The sequence below is a fragment of the Balaenoptera physalus genome (assembly GCF_965194825.1).
Source record: "Balaenoptera physalus genome assembly, chromosome: 4".
In the NCBI taxonomy this organism is placed as follows: domain Eukaryota; kingdom Metazoa; phylum Chordata; class Mammalia; order Artiodactyla; family Balaenopteridae; genus Balaenoptera; species Balaenoptera physalus.
In genome coordinates, this window is record NC_138891.1 from 110,854,049 (window position 1) to 110,875,595 (window position 21,547).

The 21,547-nt window shown below is 33.4% G+C and overlaps 1 long non-coding RNA gene across 2 annotated transcripts in view; it reads left to right on the forward strand.

Annotated features, from left to right (window-relative positions):
- LOC309660152 overlaps positions 1-21,547 on the forward strand; it is a 68,709-nt gene that overhangs the window by 5,402 nt on the left and 41,760 nt on the right. The window contains exon 2 of one of the 2 annotated variants that reach the window (XR_014263212.1): positions 1,142-20,019. The exons of the other annotated variant lie outside the window; for it this stretch is intronic. This is a non-coding gene — a long non-coding RNA (uncharacterized lncRNA). Of the gene's footprint in view, positions 1-1,141; positions 20,020-21,547 lie in introns of those variants that run through there. 2 annotated transcript variants of the gene reach the window in all.

Here is a 21,547-nt window from a genome sequence, read left to right on the forward strand (position 1 = left end):
TCAGCCGTTAGACAAGGAACCTGAGCAGCCTCCAGAAGCTGGAAAAGGAAGCAATAGATTCTTCCCTAGAATCTCCAGAAGGAACTCAGTGGTGCTAAGACTTTGATTTTAGTCCCATAAGACCCATTTTTAGACTTCTGAACTCCAAGTTATAAGATAATATTTGTGTTGCTGTAAGCCACTAAGTTTGTGGTAATTTGTTACAGAAACAACAGAAAATTAATACATTCTTTGAGTTTAAAAAATCATATTAGAAATTTTAGTTCAAGTTAGCAGAAGAAGCAACCTTATCTGCCCTCTAGTTCCCCCTAAATCTTATTGCCATGAAGTACAAAATGTTAAAATCTGTAATAGCAAAGGGTACAGTGTCCATAGCAGAGATGGGTCATTAACATGCAAACACAATTAAAAATATTTCTGACAGGTTGAAAATCAAGACATACAAAATGAGAAATTAATCAGAATAGAAGCAGCTGCAATCTTGCACAAAAAATCAAAGTAGAAAGAGTAGAGATGGGAGGTAATATTTTTTTAAAGCCCACGACTTTGGGACAGGTAAGTTTTGACAGTGGGAATGAGTAGTGGGGCAGAAAACGGGTTGATTAATTGAAAGGCTTTCTGTGGTAAAATCTGCTAGGTCATTTGGCCCGACTCATCCTCTGTCCCCCACCCAATTCAGCTTATATAGGTCTTTAGCACCTGGCGTTTTTCCCAAGGAAAATACTGGAGCTCTGTTTATAGAAATTGCATGGCTCGGGGAAAATGAAGTTTTCTAAGATGAAGTTAGGACTTCAAAGTTATTTCATCTCGTTTGAGATTTGCAGAGGAGGGCTAGGAGCAACAGTGGGTCTGCTTCTGGTTTCCTCATACGGTTACCAAAGCATGCCTGCAAGTCCCACAGCTCTACCCAATATCTTTAACTGCCAGTCAGACTTATAATCAAGGAAACAGGGCTTTGGAGAAACTAAGTTTCAATACATAACCACAGAGGAAACCCAAGACACCTACATACAGTGATCAACATGCAAATGCTATTAAAGTATTTCAGACAGATTGAATAACAAGGCACACATATTGAGAAATGTATCCAAATAGAAGAAGCTGTGATCCAAACTAACTCTTTATTCTTAAATATTAACAGAAAGCCAGAGTCACCAGATCTTTGAGAAAATAGCACTTTGGATAAGAAGGAGAAAACTGGAGAAATGTTTATATATTTTAAGTTTGTATCCTCGGAGTTGTTTGATAAGTTATTGAGGCCATAAAATACAAACAAGAAAAGTTTGCTGTAAAAATTGTGGAGAGGGCTTCCCTGGTGCCACAGTGGTTGAGAGTCTGCCTGCCAATGCAGGGGACACGGGTTCGAGCCCTGGTCTGGGAAGATCCCACATGCCTCGGAGCAACTGGGCCCGTGAGCCACAACTACTGTGCCTGCGCGGCTGGAGCCTGTGCTCCACAACAAGAGAGGCCGCGACAGTGAGAGGCCCGCGCGCCGCGATGAAGAGTGGTCCCCACTCGCCGCAACTAGAGAAAGCCCTCGCACAGAAACGAAGACCCAACACAGCCAAAAATAAATTAATTAATTAATTTAAAAAAAAATTGCAGAGAATGCAAAAGAAATTTGCAAATTTTAAAAATATAATTTGAATAAGTAAATACAGTCGGAGTAATGGCAAAGAGGAAAAGAGTGTGAAAAAAAAACAGTCAAAACACAGAGGATTGATTGGGAAGATAACATTCAACTAACAAAATAAATGAAAAGAAAAAATTAAAATGAGCAAATTATGCCCCTAAATATTGAAATAATTTTCCAAATTGAACAGGACCACTAAGTTCCTGGAGAGTCAAATATCAGAAAATCAAAAGAGAACCAAGATCAACAGCAAACAAAATAAAGAGAAGATTCCAACTGGTATCAAATATTTCTGTAGTTCACTTACAGGAAACTTTAAAATGATAAATTATAAACTTATTGTTGGAAATAGCTTTTAGTAACATTTAAATAAGTTCAAAGGTTTTCTAAGCAATTGTTATAATGCAGCTAAATACCTCTTCCTAACACTTGGCCCTGTTTTTCTTCATTTCTCCACAATCTGCCTCAGCTGCAATCTGGTTCCCAACCAGGATGTTGCCTCCTGTTTATCATCAGGCTCTGTCCCTCTGGACTTGGCATTCCCCTGGGTATTCTCAGCAGGTTTCTTGTTACCCTCGTGGACTCTGGCTCAGTTTCACACTGACCTTCCCCACAGTGAGTCACTTCTGAGAGCTCACGGCCTCTCATATCCTGCAAGCCCAATAACCAACCAGAAAATCCTCTATGTTGGGGAGAATGGGAAAGTCTTATGGTTTTTGCTTGAAATGGCCAAATTCATTTTAATTCATCAGGGGGCTGTGACAATTTTTGTTGGGGAGCAGTTTCGTATTTTTCTTGTTGCTTTGATTATAGTTTATTCCCTCAGTTATTGAAATGACATACATTTTTTTCTTGTAGTATTTCTGTCAATGTTCTTTCAGTCATCCAGAGTTTGCTCACTGTAAAGTATGTTTTTGAGCCATCTGCAGCTACGATTCACAGCCCATTCATGTCCAGATCAGCCAAACACATTTCAGGAGACATAAGTTGAATGGTGATAGATTCAGAAGTGACACTAATGGAAACGCTCAAAATACAAGATTTGTTGCCTGTCACACTGCCAAAAATTACAGCCATATTGAAAATTAGATGTGCATGCGGCACAAGTCCTCAAAGTCTGAAGAAGTTTCTCATCCTAAGATGGTTTCTAAGAAAATGCTACATGATTTAAAAATGCAACCATTCATGAACACAGACAAGAAAGTGATGTGAGAACTATTGTGTGCAGTTTTATGTGTTACCATAGCAGTCACTTCTTACTGTAGGAATGAGGTGGTAGAGACCTTCCCAAGAAGAGTTCCTGAATGGCTCTAAAGCCTAAAATCAATGTTTACCCATGTTTTTAATAGCACTTTGCTTTCAACATTAACTGAGTTTATTGAAAACTCCCACTGTCCGCTTTAAGTATCAAGTTAAATTGAAAGTTCCCAGTGGTGCTACTGAAACCTACAACTAGCAGGCACCCCTGGTTTTTCAAAGAGCCAATGACCCTGACTATCATTGGTTGCTTAAACCCTTGGCAAGCAGCCGCAGGATTTCTGAAATTAGCTGCTTTTCTAGCCTGTTTTCATTGAATTAAAAAAAAAAAAAAAAGCTTTATAGAAAGTAATTACAAAGTCTTTCCATTAATTCTAGTAATTAAAGATGACTACACCTATTATTAGCTTCTGTTCTTTTCTGCATTACTAAGGGAGGCAAAGGGAGCTTGACATAAAAGTTTATCCCTAGCTGGACATGAATTATTTAAATCAAATAAATGGACATATTACAAATGTATTCTGTTTGAATAACTTGGAAAATTGAGAATTTTTGCTTTGAGTGGAAAGAGGCATTAATTTCATAATAAAAGTAAAATGTGACCAGGTCAAAGAACACTAAAATGACCAAATCCCATTTCCTCATTCAAGTATTTTTCAAAGAAAAACTAGTATGGAGGATAGCAGGAATTCAGAGACCAGTAGAAGTGGATTCTCTTTCCTAAACTGCCTGTACCTTAATTTGGAAAATGGCATTCTGGAGAAAAAAAGTGTGTGTTCCCTTTGCTCTCTCCATATGATGTTTATGGCATTTTGACTAATGCCCATGTACTTAAGAACATCATCCAGCTATTACCAGTTTAGCATAAGAAGAATGACCAAAAACAAGATTCAGAAGACCTCTTTATATGGCCATTTTACGATAGTTGTGTATTAATATCTAGAAAGTAGTTGTTTCTTCCTATGACATCCATAAGTAAGTCCAGTGTGGAGAAGCATGAGCAATGTATTTAATATTTTAATGATTATTTATTATTTATCCCCTCTTGTATTTAAACTATTTAAAATTAGAGGGTTTATCATGATATTCTCCGAGGGACACAGTAGAATATTAATTATTGCAGTGGACACGTGTTTGTTTTCTCCTAAGCACTCATTGTTACTGCGTACTCTTTATCATTGTCCCTAGTTTCTAAGTGCTATTCCAGGGAGGTTAACCAAACTCCCATCTAGGGAAGTAAGCATGAATCCCTGACTATACCAATCATCACAATTCATCCCCTGGTCACAGTATTTGCTTTAGCTATGAGAATGTGTTTAAGTTGGCCCAAAGTGGAGCATAAAAGCTCTGCTCACAGTTCTGACATATATACTCTCTCCAATCAGGATGATGTACTGGAAAGATGCACATTTTGTTACAAAATGGACGCAGCCTTAGGATGAACTTATATATGGAAAGGGCAGAGCCTTGGAAAAAAATGGATGATCAAGATGGAGCCACAATTAGGCCAATCCTGGATCCCACCTTTTTTTGTGAACTTTTGTTTTATTTTGGGTTTTTTTGTGAACTTTTGTTTTATTTTGGGTTTTTTTGTGAACTCCTAAATCAGTTTGATTTGGATTATGTTCTTGTAACCAAGAGTCTTGACTGTTATAATAATAAGAGAAGATAATAAAGAAATAATTTACCTGTGAAATTAACAAAACATTTTTAAGCCAAAAGAAATGGAGTTTAACAAATATTCTTGATATTCTGCTTCTCAGTCAGGGCACCATGGTACAGTGAGAAATCCCAAGCTCTCCACAGTCATATCAATAAATTTTAGTTAATACATAACATGTATTTTTGGTAAAACTGAGTATATTCATTGTTTTGATGAAACATAAAACACTTATTATACTATACCTAGGTTTTGTCAGTTGCCCTAATCAGGAATTTGAACTCCAAGGGTGTTCAGTTATAATTAAATTGATAAAATCTAAATTTGGGAGTAATGACTAAAAGCACTCCTAATATCCATATCTCAAACAATACTAGGCCTTTTCCAAATAGCATAATAAATCTTAGAAATATGTCTCTATTGCTGAAACATAACTAGTGGCTTGTTAATCACCATGATGAATATTAGCAAGGGATTCTTAGCAAAATTAATAGTATTCAAGATATGTAAATTGACTAAAATAATTAAGAACCACTCCTCATCTTTGCATTATCAGAGCATAAAATTCTCACAAAACTTGATCATCAAATGGTCTTGTGTCCAACCACTGAGTTCAAAAATTTCTAATTTTTGTTATCAACTAAAAGGAAAATAGAATTTTATCTCTGGAATATTAGCATGTCTGCCTTATATGAACCTTTCATTCAAAGTGTGGTTGAAGCATCAAAAGGTCAGAGAGCTGGGGTTTCACTGAACTTACAAAATAAGTGGCATGAACTATTTTATATCTACTTGCTAATGTTTGCTTAATATATTTCTGTATATGTGGCTGGAATTGGCCTAAGGGTTTCTTTCCATTTAAGAATATAGCAAGACTCTAGGGGTAGAGCTAATCTTCACCTACCTCAAAGTTCTCCAGAGGTTATCATTATCCAACAAAAAGAACCTAAGCACTCACTGTGCAGGGCCAAAATGGCCTAGAGCATTTTTTAATACCTATTGTTAAAGCAGTGTCTCTCAGATAACATTGTGATGCATGCATTTGATGATATGGTTTAGAGTGAGACACAACCTGTTTCAAGACATAGGTAAGAATTATAATCTTGTCAAAGATGATCTAGAACAGAAAATAGTTATATTGCAATGCTGACATAAAGCTAAATGGTAACTATTAGGCCTAACATTAGGCCTGGGATTATATATATTTTTAATCTAAGCTATTATTGTATTATCTTAAGCTGATTTTTAAACAAAAACTTTAATTATGTAAATAACAAATATTTTTTCATGGAAAAATACTAAACTATTGTACATAAGAATGAAGTCACAAATATTGATTTTAATACACCAATCTCAGTCTTCTTATTGGTTACTAACTGCTGTGCATATCCTATACTTGTTTTCTATGTATTCACAAACACACACACACACACACACATACACATACACACAGTCATGGGAAATAGACACATTATTTAGGAGGGAAGAAGAAAAGTTATAGAAGTAGTATATTCTTTTTTCATTTAGCATTGTCTCAGCAAAGTAATGCACAAAATTCCAATTTGTTTTTAACCTAATCATATTAATTGATGTTTATGTTTCTTTTTTTTCTAATACAAACAATGCTGCGGTATATATTATGATTTTTTCTTGGGTTAATATAGGAGGATTTCTTATGTTAATATAGCAGTATTTCTCCTAATCTAAATTCTAATATTTTGAAGTAGAATTGCTGAGTCACAGAAAAATGTATGTGTAAAATTTTAATGGATGTTGCTCATTGTCCTTTAAGTGTTTTATCAGATGAAAGAACCTGTTTCCATATACTGATGTCCCTTTCAACACTTGATATTATCATATTTTAATTGTTTGCTAATCTCACAGAAGAAATCAGTATCCCATTCATGCTTTAGTTAGCAATTCTCTGATTTCTTGCAAGGTTAAAAACTGTTTTGTAAGTTTATTAGTGATTAGAATTTCCTCCTCTATAAATTTCCTGTTCATATTTCTGGCCTAGAAATGCTTTCATAGATACCTATCATTGCTACACAGGACTAGTAATTAATAATGATTTCCAACTAGCTTGATGTTTTGACACTTTTAATTCCTCAGTGGTATAACATATCAAAACAATCTAATGTTTTAATGGTATACAGCAAAAAATTATTGTGAATTACTGCTAAAATTTAATAAAAAAATATTTACATAAACTCATATATCTATAGTAAAAAAAGTGTTCAGTCTCCCTGAAGAGGAATTATGGGAGGAAACCACCAATATTTTGTTCTTTTAATTTGTTTTTGTACTTTATATTCAAAGGCATAAAAAAACAGTAGTAATTTGTTCCTAAATCCCAAATAACAAATCACAGTTATGAAAGGTTTATTTTTCAGAAAAAGAAAAGACCACAAATTTCTTATAATGCATCCATAAAGAAAAAAATATTCAATGAATTTCATTTCATCCATGGTACAGAAATACCAAAATATTTGTCACAAAATACTTCAAAATGAAGTGTTTAAGTATTTGGAGTCTTACTTAATTCTAATTTTTCTCTACACCTTAAACAAATTGCTTAACCTCTCTGGTTTTTATTGTTCTTTTTTGCAAAGTGGTAAAATATTTAGCTCATGTTGTTGTTTCAAATTACTGTACTAAGGATGCAGACAAATTAAGCACTGCAGAAATAGTTTGAGAGCAAGACAGGAGTAAAAACTCCCTTCATTATATTAAAGAGGGTTAAAAAAAATACAAGGAATTATACCTTGGGGGCGGGGGAAAGACATATTCTTCTTTAACTTTCATTATCTTCTCTAAAAATTCTGGATAATAATTTTATCTTTTTAAAAGTTTTAGATTTTTTAAACATGGCTGTCAGGTACATTCTAACACATTTTGTCCTAGTATTTCCTTAAGATATTTTGTCTTTGAATTTTCTTAGAATATTTCACAAAAAAGATACTACAGTTACTGAAATGTCATAGATTTACATAATAGGAATTCAAATTTAGGGCTTAATTAGAAAACCTTCAACAGGTTTCATGTGTCTCTAGTGTTTCCTCTTCCTTTTATGAAGAATGCCTTTTTCTTACCAGAAAAAGTCCAATTGTTTTATTATCCAACACAAAAACATCCAGTTTCAACCATTGCTTTTGTGGTCTCCTGAAGTCATTGTCTTCCTATCTATAGGTTTACATTATCTAACTAGGTACTATGATAGGAAGTGTGCTGTTTTCTTTTTGAAAGAGGTAGTTTGTTGCAAGTTTTAACTTGTAAGTTATTTCCCCTACCTCTGTTGTAGTATTTTTATGCTCTCCATTCTGTAAGATTTCTGATTATTAAAATGAATGGTAATATAGTTTGTTTGAAGAGCATTGATTTATCAATCATGCCACCATTTTTTATGATGAGTATCTCTGACTGTTCAGAGTGATTTCCAAGGAAATTCACTGTTTTAGAGCTGTTTTAAAGAACATGAATAAAAGTTCTACTCTCTGGTTCAATATACCATAGATTTTTAGGAAGATGGTTGGGAGAGTTGTGAAAGCAATTTAAGTTATGCCTCCCACTCCATGTATTTTGTCTAACTTCCAATAATACATTTGGCTGAAAATCTTTGACTATGCCAAGAACTTACAGAACAGCTAGGGAAGTTACACAAATAGATCTTGAGTTGGACATGGAAAATATAGTTATGAATTAATTGATTACCCTTTAGTTTGACTTAATTAAATAGAAAGTTAATACCAGTGGGAAAGCTAAATCCTCACTCATAACATAAATTAATATCAAATTATTAGAGGAAAATTATAAAGCAACAATGATGTTTTTATTCTTTGCTACCAGTAGGCATCCATAGATGGCCTAAAAACACATTTATATAAAACATTATATTAAATTAGCACTAGTGATTGTCCCTCATTGAGACATCTGGAAAAGATACTTCAGATAAAGGAATGATATTCGTGAATTCCTGAGACAGGCATTACTGGTAGCAGGTTTTAGAAGATCATGTATTATCACATTGGAATACCTGGCCAATGAATGGCTTGCTTACATTTCAGACAAGGGAAGTGATAGTCTCTAATGTTACGTGTAAATTGTTCTTTCTATAAATTTAGTTCTCATGTATGACATTCTTGAAAAAAATAATTGTCATTACTCCCTATATAAATTATTTTTTTAAAGCACACAATATTATCCCATAATGAAGATGGTTATGTTTTCTTTCAGGTTTTTTCCTCATTTTTTAAAAAAATTAAGCTTTATTTATTTTTGACTTTATTTATTTTTGCAGGAGGCAAAGAGAACCAGGGGAAAAGGTCCATGCTGGAAACTAACATGTTTGCCAAAATCATTTGTGTTATTCAGAAATAAAAATAACATACTATTTTTCAGATGTTTTCCATGTTGGAGTTTTAATTACAGCATTGGTGGCAGCAACCTATGTTTTTTTCCTTGTTCTTATGCAGGACCAAGGAAGTAATAAACTAGAAATAGAAAATATTAATGAATAATAGATTATTTATTTGATTTATATTCTTGCTGAAATTACAGAGTTTGGTGTTAATTATATGATTCTTATATAATGTCTTTTGTTTGACTTCAGAAAGGTGATAACAATTAATCTAGATAAGTCTAGAAGCATACTAAATTATACAAATCAGAAGACAAAGTCAATTTAAAAATGGCCTCATGATGATTTCATTTCAGTCAGACTGTTTTCTACATTTATTTGTATAATACTTAAAGACATTTCCTATAAGAACTATAATTTTTGGTATGCTTTTTTGAATGCTGCTTTTTTCCCCAAAACTTTTAACTATATGATGGAATATAAGGATATAAATGTTCATTTTAAAAGACCAGTCCTTGCATATTTGGGGTGTGCACAGACCAAGAACGGTCCTTAGGGAAGAAAATATCACCCAGTCAACCACTTATTATGTCTCAGGAGTCCTAGGCTAAGTTGTAAGGAAACAAGGCAATTAGTATGCACCCAGTCTAATGGGGCACACCATATAAAAGAGGAGATAGGTTTATAAGCAGTTAACAATATAAGTGTTAATCTAGCACTATGACTGAAGTAGTTATAGAATTATAAAGAAAGAAACAAATTAATTTCTGAGTAGAAAGACTTCATAGAAGAGACAATATTTACACTGGGCCTTAAAGGATGACCAGCATTTTTTCAGGTGAAGAAAGAGCAGGAAGGGTAGGAAGGTGTTCCGGCAGAGGGAGGAACATAAGTAAAGGCATCTAGGTGCATAGGGCATCTGGGGGTCACAGGTCCCATGGGGAGAAGTTTTAGGAAGGGAGGCCAAATTGTGGATGGCAATATATTCATTTGGACTATGATTAGCCACAAAAAAGAAGTGACATGCTACAATAAGTGATGATAATTACTTTGAATATTGGAGAGGGAGGGGCTGGAAGCAAGGGTGCCATTAGGAGACCACTGAAATAATGTGAGCAAGTGATGATATCAACTGGATAAAGACAAGTAGAATTAGAGTGAAAACAGGTCCTTAGCGGTATTTTAGACATTAATTTACAGGGTCTAGGGTAAAATTTCTTCTAGAGAGTGAAGCAAAGGAATAAAAATCATAGGAGTGTCTGTTGGGTCCCTGGGTACATGAGAATATATTATTTACATTTCTTTCTGATATAAGAAATCCAGGAAAAGGAATGTGTGAGGGTGAGGACAAGAGACTATACTTATAGTTGAACTTGGTACACTTGACAACACTACACATACCCAAGTGGAGAGAGCCAGTTGCAGTTGAAATATACATCTGGATTTGACAAAATTGTTTGATCCTGTAGCTAGTGCTTTGGGAATCATTGGCATATTGTCAGCAATTGAAAAGGGATAAAATTAACAATCAATACTTAAGATAAGGAATAAACAAAAGGTCTCAGCTTAAAGCTTGAGAACTTTACCAGGAGCTCTCTTCCCTTGCACAGCAGGTATTCCCATCTTTCTCACAACTCTGTGGCCAGCGGCAATCTCTCCTTAGCTTTTGAGCCTCCTAACGGCTGCTTTTGGTCTAGTTTCTTGGAATCTTGCCCCAGATATGTAGCATAATATTCAGGTTATTGACCCTTTAAGTCTTGACTGCTTTGATAGCCTTAAATCCAATATTTTTCTACTCAGCTCAGTGAGACACAACAAGCTTGAGGCTGTTACTTCATCTACGGGTCTGTTTCTTGCTGTGAATAAACCAAATTCCTTGACAGGGAAAGTCTACAGAAAAATTCAGCTCACCACAACACATTTTCCTTCTCTCTGGGATATTGACTACTAAATTCTTGGCTTTTTTTTTTCTTTTCTGATGACTTCAAATAGTTTTTTGTTTTTTTTTTTTTCAAAATATTATATCCAGATTCTGTAGTTTTTCAGGTGGGATGATTAATCTGGTAACAAGGATTCTATCACATACAAATATAGAATTCTCCCCTGTAGCTTCTTGTATGTAGCTGTTAAAGAACCACTGCAGTGTGCTTTTATTATAGATATACGCTTTTCTCTTATTAGACTTAAGAACAGGAAATTGTTAATTACTTTATTATATCTTCCTTTAAAGTCCCAGCACTTAGTATCTGGCATCAATAAATGATACATGGATAAATAAAAAGCTTTGAAGAGTACATGAAAGTTTCTGAGAGCTATAAGAGAAGGAGATTGACCCTGAAGAAAAATAAAAGAACCTGTCTTTACATCCCACTTTGTGGAATATGTCTGACTCCTTCACACTTTACCTTCCAGTTATTCTGAACTTTTTAATGGCTCCTACCATCCTGTCTTAACCACATTTCATTGACATAAAATAACCTATTTTGCTTTTCTTATCTCTCTATGAAACTCCTTTTCCTTCCTCAAATTCTGGCTAAGCAGCATCTCCTCAGTGAAGGGATCCTCAATCTCCTCCCTCCCTTATGCTACTTTAATATTTTGCATATTTAGTGTTACACTTATTGTGGCTTACATGCCTGTCTCTTCTATGGAGATAACTGAATGTGGTAGAGTCTGCACCTTACCATTTCCCAAACTTCTGGGAGTGTTATTAGCCAGTCTCCATGGAGGGCTTGCAGGCTATGGATAAGAGTTTGCTTGCATTTTTTTTTTCCTTTAAATTTCACACACACACAAACACACACACACACACACACACACACACACTATGATGTAAATATTATTAGTTCCATTTTATAAAAGAAAAAACTGAGGTTCAGAGAATTTAGGAAAATTATCCAAATCTACAAAGATAGTAAGCAACATAACAGGTCTCAGAACGCTTATTTTTAATTTCTATTCTTGCTGCCCACGGTAGTGTCTGGCACCAGGCAAGCACTATATAAATCTTATGGAACAGAATACAATTATTATATTATATTATATTATTATGTTATTGTGTTATATTACATTATATTGTATTACATTGTAGTAAGATATAATAAGTAGGGATTACTTTATCAAGGTTACCCATTTGTAGGTTAATCACCAAGCAGTGAGTCTGAATCATCTTCAGCTATTTTAGGCAAAACAATGAAAAGACAGCAATGAATCATTTACTCAAGAAAATTGATCACATGAAAACTAGAATATTTTAGTAAGAAAAGTTACATAGATCTTTGGTTTTCTTAAAATTATAGACCTTCCAGATACAAGGAATGTGTTAGTAAAATGTTTTATTTCAACAATTTTATAATCTGGGTAAAGGAAAGTAATAGGTTGATTTCATTTGTAACTCAACAAATGTGCCATCATTGAAATAACATAAAAGATGACTACTTGTGACAACATATAAATGTAGGCAAGAAACTTAGGGCTTAAGTTTTAACAGTGCATCCTGAATGTCACTGGATTTTATGTCTACTATATCACATTAGTCATTTGCATTGGCTGCTGAAGGAATTTTTAATATTAAAGAATATTAAAATCATTTCTTGAGAAGTAATCAACGCTAGTCAGAGGAAAGAATTTCCCTCCATGAGATTGGAATAAGAATCATATTACCATGAGTTCAACCATGAGAAAGAATCAATTCAGAGAGTAGTGAATTGTTATCTTCATGAAAAATCTACTATTCATTATATCTAATCATGTATTATGTATTAAAATACAACTTATGTACATAATACAAAGGATGTTAAAGAGCTATGGTATTCCCTGAATCACTTTTTATGGTACTACATTGTGAATCACATAGTAAAAAAACTGGTAACACATGGTATTTCAGGAACAGAATTAAAGAATTAAAGGACATATAATCAACAGAATTACTTACATTCACATGTGCGTGAGCGCACGCACGCACACACACACACGTTTACACAGTCAAATCTTTGCAACCAATAAACAGGTTCTGTGCTTTGTGAAAGATCAACAGTGTATATTCTTAGTTTCCCTTTTGCACTATGACCTAGTATTTTCCTAGGCTGTCTTGTTCCCTAATTATTTTGTGTGCATTGAAATAATTTGAAGTAATTTTAATCATTTGAGAACAAATTTACTCAAGTAAATTATAAAATGCTTTCTAAAGTAAATAGAAAGAGTCTGATTATTGATGCCCTTATTTTATATACTTATCAATAAATCCATAATCTGATTTTATGAAGAGATTAGCAAGCTCCAGGTCAATAGCGTTACTGGTAGTTTCCAAAGTTCCACACAAGCTGACCCCAGGTTTATTTTCAAAGATAACTTATTGGGTTGAATGGGACCACTGTGGAAGTTTGAAAAGAAAGATAAAATAAATAGCACATATATATAGATTTTCAAAGTGCCTTTATTTCTTGCATTAGTTGGATTACATACATACACACACATACAGCAGACCACTGGGGTAGGCCAGCCTTTATTGGGTATTTCATAAAGGGAGGGAGGAGGAATTCTAAAACAATGGAACCATTATTAATCAGGAATTTAATGTCCATAACCTACTCAATCTATCAGCTCTTTATAAAAGATATTTTACTGATACTAGGGTACTAGGATATTATGTGTGATAACTACTGTAAGAAAACACCAAAAATTAGTATGACAATTCTAAAAAATTGATATTTTTCAATGCTGTCACTTGTTTTTTTATATTCAAAATTCATGAAAAGTGCTTTCTAAATCATCAAAGAGAATATATATGTATATGTGTATAAATATATATATATACATACATATATATGTATATATTTGACATCTTTCTATGCAGTGAGTTATTTCATTTTATTTACAGTATTTATAAATCAGTGTTATCTATATGGTAACTCTAACTAAACCAGAATAGTAAAATAACCAGTTTATTCCAAAACCACTCTTAGTAAATCTTAGCTTACAATACAATAACATCACGATATTTTCTAAGGAATTATACACATATTTGTTATTTTTCTCTCTAGTTCAACCTCCTACAGGAAGAGAATTCTGGTTTGCACCAGAAACTTAATAGTGCAACATTACTGGCTCCTTTTTCTAAATACCAGCACTAGGCCAAGACAATGAACAAATATGACAATGTCAATATAAAGAAATCAATCTGGCACAAAGAACGTGGTAATCAAAGTACCTTCCTTTCTTTGAGCACTACTTCCTCAAGAGATATTGGCTGGAGTAATGAAGTCTGGACTGACTGTGAATTCCTCTTAGCAGAGTCTTTGCTTTGGAAGGTGAAAGAAGATTGGGGTATGATACAAGTTGCAGTGAAGGCATCTCAGGTACAGACTTGCAGAGAAAAAGGTGAAGGAGGATATGAGAAGGCTTCCATGATATCAAACACATGATGTTAGAATAGGAAAGTAATTAGGATTCAGCAGAAACATTAGGATTTGCAGAAAGTTACACTTAACTGAGTTGTTTCTTTTTTTTTTCTTTCTTTTTTTCTTTTCTTTTTAGTTCTCAGTAACTTGATTTTAACAATTGGGGTATTGGGGGAAATAGTTGAAATAAAACAATCCTAGAGCCTGGAAAACTCCAGAAATTACATCACACCATGAATTTCTTAAAACTAATTAACTACAATTTATGAACAAAGAAATATATAATAGTTAAATTTCCCATACATATACCATGTCTGTTAGGTATGAAAATTTTGCAAAGGCCCTATGTTACAAATATCTCTCAAATACACAATAATGTCCCTAAAATTGATATGCTTTATGCTTCTAATGACTCTGATAACAAACAAAAGAAAATATGTTTAAACTAAAGTTGTTAAATCATACAGTGAGGTTATGCAAGAGCAGAACATAAGACATGAAGGTAGAAAGTCCTTATTATGGCTGTATATTTTCACAACCACTTCAAAATGTTTCTTTAATTCTTTACATATATGGAAATGTGTTCTTTGTTCTTCTTTGTACTTTGTATTTTATGGTGCTAATATTAACATAGCCACAAAGAGTAACTTAATAAAGGCCAAGACTGTCCATTAGTGTTCCTAAATTTTCCATACATATTTTGTTACATATCTAAAACTAGGTAAAATGTTAGAGACACCTTTACTAGCTACTTTAGTGATTACTTGCTACACATGAACTATACACATACCATGTACTACATATTCTGTACATAGTGACGCTTTGAAACCTCATAACAACCCAATGGGAAAAATAATACCATATTTTCATTTTATAGAGTATCTTGTGTAAGTTCATACAGCCAGTGAATACAACTACATCCAGGCAGTCTGGCTGTAAAAGCTGTACTTTTAAGTATTACTCTAAAAAGCCTACATTAATAAGTACCATTTATATAGCATATACTGTGTAGCCAAGTGTTTTGATTATATTTCCCTTTTATTTTTCATGTCATCCAATTCTACAAATTCAGATATTGAGGGTTAGAGACTTCAAGTTCAAGTGATTTGGTGAAAGTTCCAGTGACTATTCCAGTTCCTGGTAACTAATGGAAAATTCTTAAGTCTAACAATTGACTGAATCAATACATGACCACATTTTTAAAACTCAATCACTAAAGAAAAATATATTTATCATTATGCAAAGGTTTTCTTATGTTAAACTGCTAAACTAAATTCTGCAGTCTTATGTAAAATAGATAACTAATAAGGACCTACTATATAGCACAAGGAACTCTACTCAGTACTCTGTAATGACCTATATGGAAAAAGAATCTAAAAAAGAAAGGAGTTAAAGATATATATAAATACACCTATATATAATCTAGATATCTATCTATATATATATATCTGATTCACTTTGCTGTACACCTGAAACTAACATTGTAAATCAACTATACTCCAATAAAAATTTTTAAAAATTAAAAAATAATAATTTTTTTTTAATCTTCAGTCTTTTTCTGCTTTAAAACTTCTACTTTTAAAAGTTCATTGCATAACCTTGAATTAATTAAAATTACTGAAGAACAATTAAAGTGTTTTGAAAAGAAAAAATAAAGTTCATTGCAGAGGAAGAATGGCCACCAAAAACAGTGAGAACAAGTCAACATTCTGTGGAAATGATACATGGGGATGATTTCAGAGATCTGGGCTGCTACATACACTGTATTATAATAAAATTATATATGGTGAAGTGCCTCAGGGCAAAGATATCCAGCCAAGTTTAACAGTAAGGACATACTTTGCCAGGCAGAAAGACAAAGCCCTAACCTGGGATGCGAGTAGCATGAATCACAATTTAAATGTCGGTAGATTTCACCTATGCTAAATTTTTAAAGACAGATTGTGTTGGGGAGGCAGGTAATTGTGAGGAAGAACTAATTTTAAGTTAAAATGAGCTACATATATTTTGGGGACAATAACTAAAATAATTGTCCTGGAAGGTTAATAACATTATAAAATATAAAAGGAAAATGGTAGTACAAAAGATCCCTATGCTGTTTGATAATTAAACACCTGGAGAGTGAAGGAATAAAGTTATTTATAACATATTCATTAGACATTAAAATTACAGACTGGAAACATTGTTCAAGTTTAATAATAAAGTAACAAAACACAATGGAGAAGAACTGAAATACCATGCTTCTTCCCCCTTAATTTCCCAAGCTCTCTTTCTTAAGGGAAATGCGGCATCATGTAAGTAAGATTCATCTCCACTTTATATCAGTAATGGCCTATTAAGAGGTGGCTATGCATACAGTATCATGGGTTATCCTAAAACCTTGCAGCCAGCACACCTTCCCAGAGATTAGGCTTATCATTCTAAAAATATCTTTAAAATTCAGTTCCATTCCATTCTTCCTCAAAATCTAGACCATGAACCCAGATCTCAACATTGCACTTTATAGATTTCAAGAAAGATGAGAAACATTTTCTTCCAAGCATAGGAACTGATAATCAGTTTCAGTAGCAAAGTAAGATCCTAAGGCAGACACATGCACTGATACATTTAATCAGGACTATTTGGTTGCTCAAGCTGGAAACATGGATGACAGAGTTTTATTAATTTCCTTTAGCATATAAGTCTGAGTCCTTATGATTAAATGAGAGTCTATTTTAGTTCTGTTTCTTCTTTGCCATTATTACTATCTTTGCTTTATGTTTCTTATCTTGACTATCACAATGTCCTTTAGAAAAAATTTCACATTTCATATGCTTTTAATTTTAAAATACTCTCTAGTTTATTCTCCATTCTCCCACCCCACAGCCAGAGGGATGTTTCTAAAATGCATAATTATGATACTTCTCTACTTTAAATTTCTTCAACACTCCACTTGAATATAGGATAAAGTTCAAATGCCTTTGCATAAAATGGAAAGCTCTTTACCACAGTCATACAGAGCAATCTAGTTTTCCCTAAATAGACTATATAACATCTTCTGTTTCTTATGTTTTTAAAGACATTTTATATGCATCAAGGTTGATTTACAAACATAAAACCATTCTTCAAACTGCAACTTATTTGACATCTACTTAAGGAAAACACTCTTGCATCTCCAGACAGTTAGGTTCTTCCTCTTGGGAGATTCCCTAGCCCCTTGATTATGGCCTTTTATAATACTTATCACATTGATGAGAATTTACAATAATATATTGTGGGCTATTCATCTGTGTATTCTTGGTTATTAGTGGTGTCAATAAATTATGCTGAAGAAAAGAAGGGAAAGAAGAATAGAGAGAAGGAGAAATAAGAACAAAGCAGTTGTACCATTAATTCTAATTTCAGGTTGCTCTTAGCTCTTCTCAAATTCTACTAACTTATAAATGTTTGATATTATTTTTATTACATATATGCATTGTGGTAATTAATTTTATGTGTCAATTTGATTGGGCCACAGGGTTTCCAGACATTTGGTCATACGTTATTCTGGGGGTGTCTGTGAGGGTGTTTCTTGATGAGATTATCATTTGAATAAACTGAATAAAGCAGATTACCCTCCCTAATATGGGCAGGCCCATTCAATCCATTGAAGGTTTAGATAGAACAAAAGAGCTGGCACTCCCATGAGTAAGAGGGATTTTCCTCCTGCCTGACTGCCTTGATCTGGGATATCGTTGGTTTATTTATTATTATTATTATTTTTCTGCCATTGAACTTAAACTGAAATATCAGCTCTTCCTGAATCTTAAGCCTGCAGGTCTTTGGACTAAACCTACACCATCCACTCTCCTGGGTTTCCAGTTTGCTGACTGCAGATCTTGGGACCTGTCAGCCTCCATAATCAAAGGGGCTAATTCTTTATGATCAATATCTCCCTCTCTGCCTCTCTCTATATATGTAAATAATATAATTATATATAACATGTATATATAATTGGTCCTATTTCTTTGGATAATCCTGACTGATATGCACATATACATAAAGATTAAAATGTGCAAGTATGACAGAGGTACATTTTGAATACATTGTATTCAGAGTAAAATGTAATCAGCTTTTCAAACCACAAGAATCAATGACTCATAATAGCTACTTGTATCTATCACTGAAAACTTCGGAAAGCAAAGGACAAAAGTGCACAGGTGTCCTTAGGAAAGGAAAGAAACAATTCTCTGGTTCCACCATTTTCCTGAGTTGGCCTGAATTATCTTAAATCATTCAATCTTCTTAACTTTCTTAAATTTTCTAATGAAATTTTTTTTCCCTGGGAAGATATATATACAGAATTTCATAGGAATTTTGTTCTTGATCCTTTTAACACAGGTGAACATAGCCTCTAATAATGTATGAAGTTTTTGCTGATTTCCTTGTTTAACAAAACTAACTCTACAGAGTGCTGAGATTTTAGAGGGATCTGTAGTTCAACCACTTGATTGCATCTGACAGCTGGAGCATTCTAAGGCTCTTGTCTAGGAGACAGTGCTGGAGTTGAAGGCATTGCAAGAACAGCAGGCTGAATAAGAAAAAGACGAAGCGAACACCCTTACATATGTGACTAGATACAAAGAGTAAATTTGAACTGCCTTATAATTATGCTTGTGATGGATAATTGTAATCCAAATAAGACAGGGGGGCATGTAGTAATATTAATAGAATAATTACAAGAGTAAGTAATAGTTAATAATTAATACTAATTAATATTTACTGAGTGTATATAATGTCCAAAAACTACTGTAAACACATTTTATACATGCTACCGAATTTAGTTAACAATTTCTTTAAAAGATAATACTATTATTATCTCCAATATACAGATAAGTTTTCTAAGGCACAGAGAATAAAGGACAATTTTTTTTTTACTAGTTCATAGAACTAGTAAGAAGGAGAGACAAGGTTCAGTTCAGGGCCTGTGTTCTTATCACTGTTCAATTCTACTGCTCACATTGTAACAAGTCTACCAAGGAGGCACCTACCCACAAAGACAGGTAACAGGGAAAAACAGAGTACTGTTTTCAGGGTTTCACAAATACTATGTATTTAAATATTATTACAATAAGTGAGTATGCTGGAGCCAATAATCCATTTATATAAATAGATGGTGAAATGTAAAGTGTTTCCATTTTCATTAAAGTATATTATTTTCAAGTGGAAATTTATTATTTTTAAAAACCCTGACACTCATGTTGGCCCTCCTGCCTAGATACATAGTAAATATTTAAGAAAGACGGTCCAAATGTATAGTCTGCAAAGAGTGCCAATTAGTGGCAGTTTAACCTGGTTAAGATGTCTACCCCAAAAGTACAAAGGAGTAGACAAATCATTATTTTCATAACGAACGGCTGACAGTATTACATAGCAGGGAATATTGTGACGAGGGGGCATAAAGAAAGTGGCAGGTGGAGAGAGTCAGCAAGCATGCATGTGAAAAGATCAGCTTCAAAGTTCCCTCAGGTTATTGGCAGGTTCATTTCCTCGCAACTACAGAACTCATGGTCACTTTCTCATTGAAAGTCAGCAGAATAATCTTTGCTCCTTTGGGTTTCTGACTTCTAGACTCTCTTCTAAAGGGCTCACCTTTTGTTTAATATAAATAATCTCCCTTGATTAATACCTGTTTTGATTAATTTAAAGTCAACTGATTTGGAACCTTAGTACATTTGCATAATCCCTTCACCTTTGTCATTTTTTTGGTTAGAAGGAACAAACTCAAGGGAAATGGATTATACAAGGGGATAGGTCATTGGCGGGTGGGGGGGGGTGTCATCTGAGAATTCTTCCTGCCTACATTTACCATGAGAAGTGGACTAACCAATCAGTACAAAGAATTTTCAACTCCAGGTGCTTTATTACAAGGGTTAAGACTTTCCTGGGTTGGAATCAAATTTAAGACCTAGTCTAGTCCAGATACAAATTGAACTAATGCTAGTCTTGAAAATTTATAGACTAGAGAGTACAAAACTTCCTATCTTTAATACCTAAATCATGGAACTCTTCTCTTATCAATACTCCCAATTAAGTCTATGTTATTATATTCTGACTTTCATGGTAGCAGGAAATCATTAGCATTTTCTTAAAACACTCCCTTGTTTATTGCCAGCTTCAAATACTCTTGTATCACCAATGGATCACATTTTTCGTGTAAATAGAATTGTCCATTTTTTTTATATTGGTGCCTCCAGTTTTTCAAAATGTGTTTTAAATAAGTTGAAACCCTCAGCTGAATATGAGATGAGTCAATGAAAGCTTAAAATATGTTTGTATTCCAACAAACACACTTTCTGGTTTTTATAAACAGTATAATAGGGTTAATATATCTTCAACTTATGTTGCACTGAGGAAGTAAATACTTCACTGACATTATCAGTACAAATTATTTTCCAATTTGTATTTGTTTAATATTGATTTATATCATTTTTAAATTTTTTCTGATGATTTTTTTCCTAATATTTTACAGTGGTTTAGTATGCTAAACCTATCCTTAAAGAGTAACTTTTCCATGTTGTTATCTAGGTCATGAATGAAAATGTTAAATAGAACTGGGCCAAGTCTCTATAGAGCATTTCTTATTATGTCTTCCAGTCTCAGCCTGAACTATTGATAATGATGTTTTAGATAAGCCATGTACACAGTCATTCTACAATTGCATTTGAGTCTAACAGTTCAGTTGAACAGTCTATTGATGAATATGTCATGTGGAACAAAGTCAAAAGTCTTGCTAATATGAAGACTGATTACATTTATTATTTTTCTTGGATCTTCTGAAGCCATTATTTGGTATGACAAGAGTTTTTAATCTTAAAAAATTCTATGGTGCATCTTTCTCTAACTACTAGAAAAAATTTTCTTTTGTTAGTTAAGTTACAAGCACAAAAGATAAATAAATGTACACTTTTCAGCAGAACTTTTTTTTTTTTATTTTAGCTGTAGCTAAAGACTCTTCAGATATCCTGCTGATTCTCAATGAATTATAAGAAACAGTCTAACAGCTTTTTTTCATGATTCAAATCATCAGTGCCTAATACTTTTAACATACCCAGGAATATGCACATTTGCAATGTGCTTTCTCTAACCATTCTTTTCCCCATTGCATCTTTGTTCTTTGCCCTCTTATTCTACAGGTCCCTATTTCAATTGCTTTTAATGGCACAAATTAAAATAAGCAACATTAGAAATTTCTGCCTTTTTTAAGTGTCATCTGTTAATAG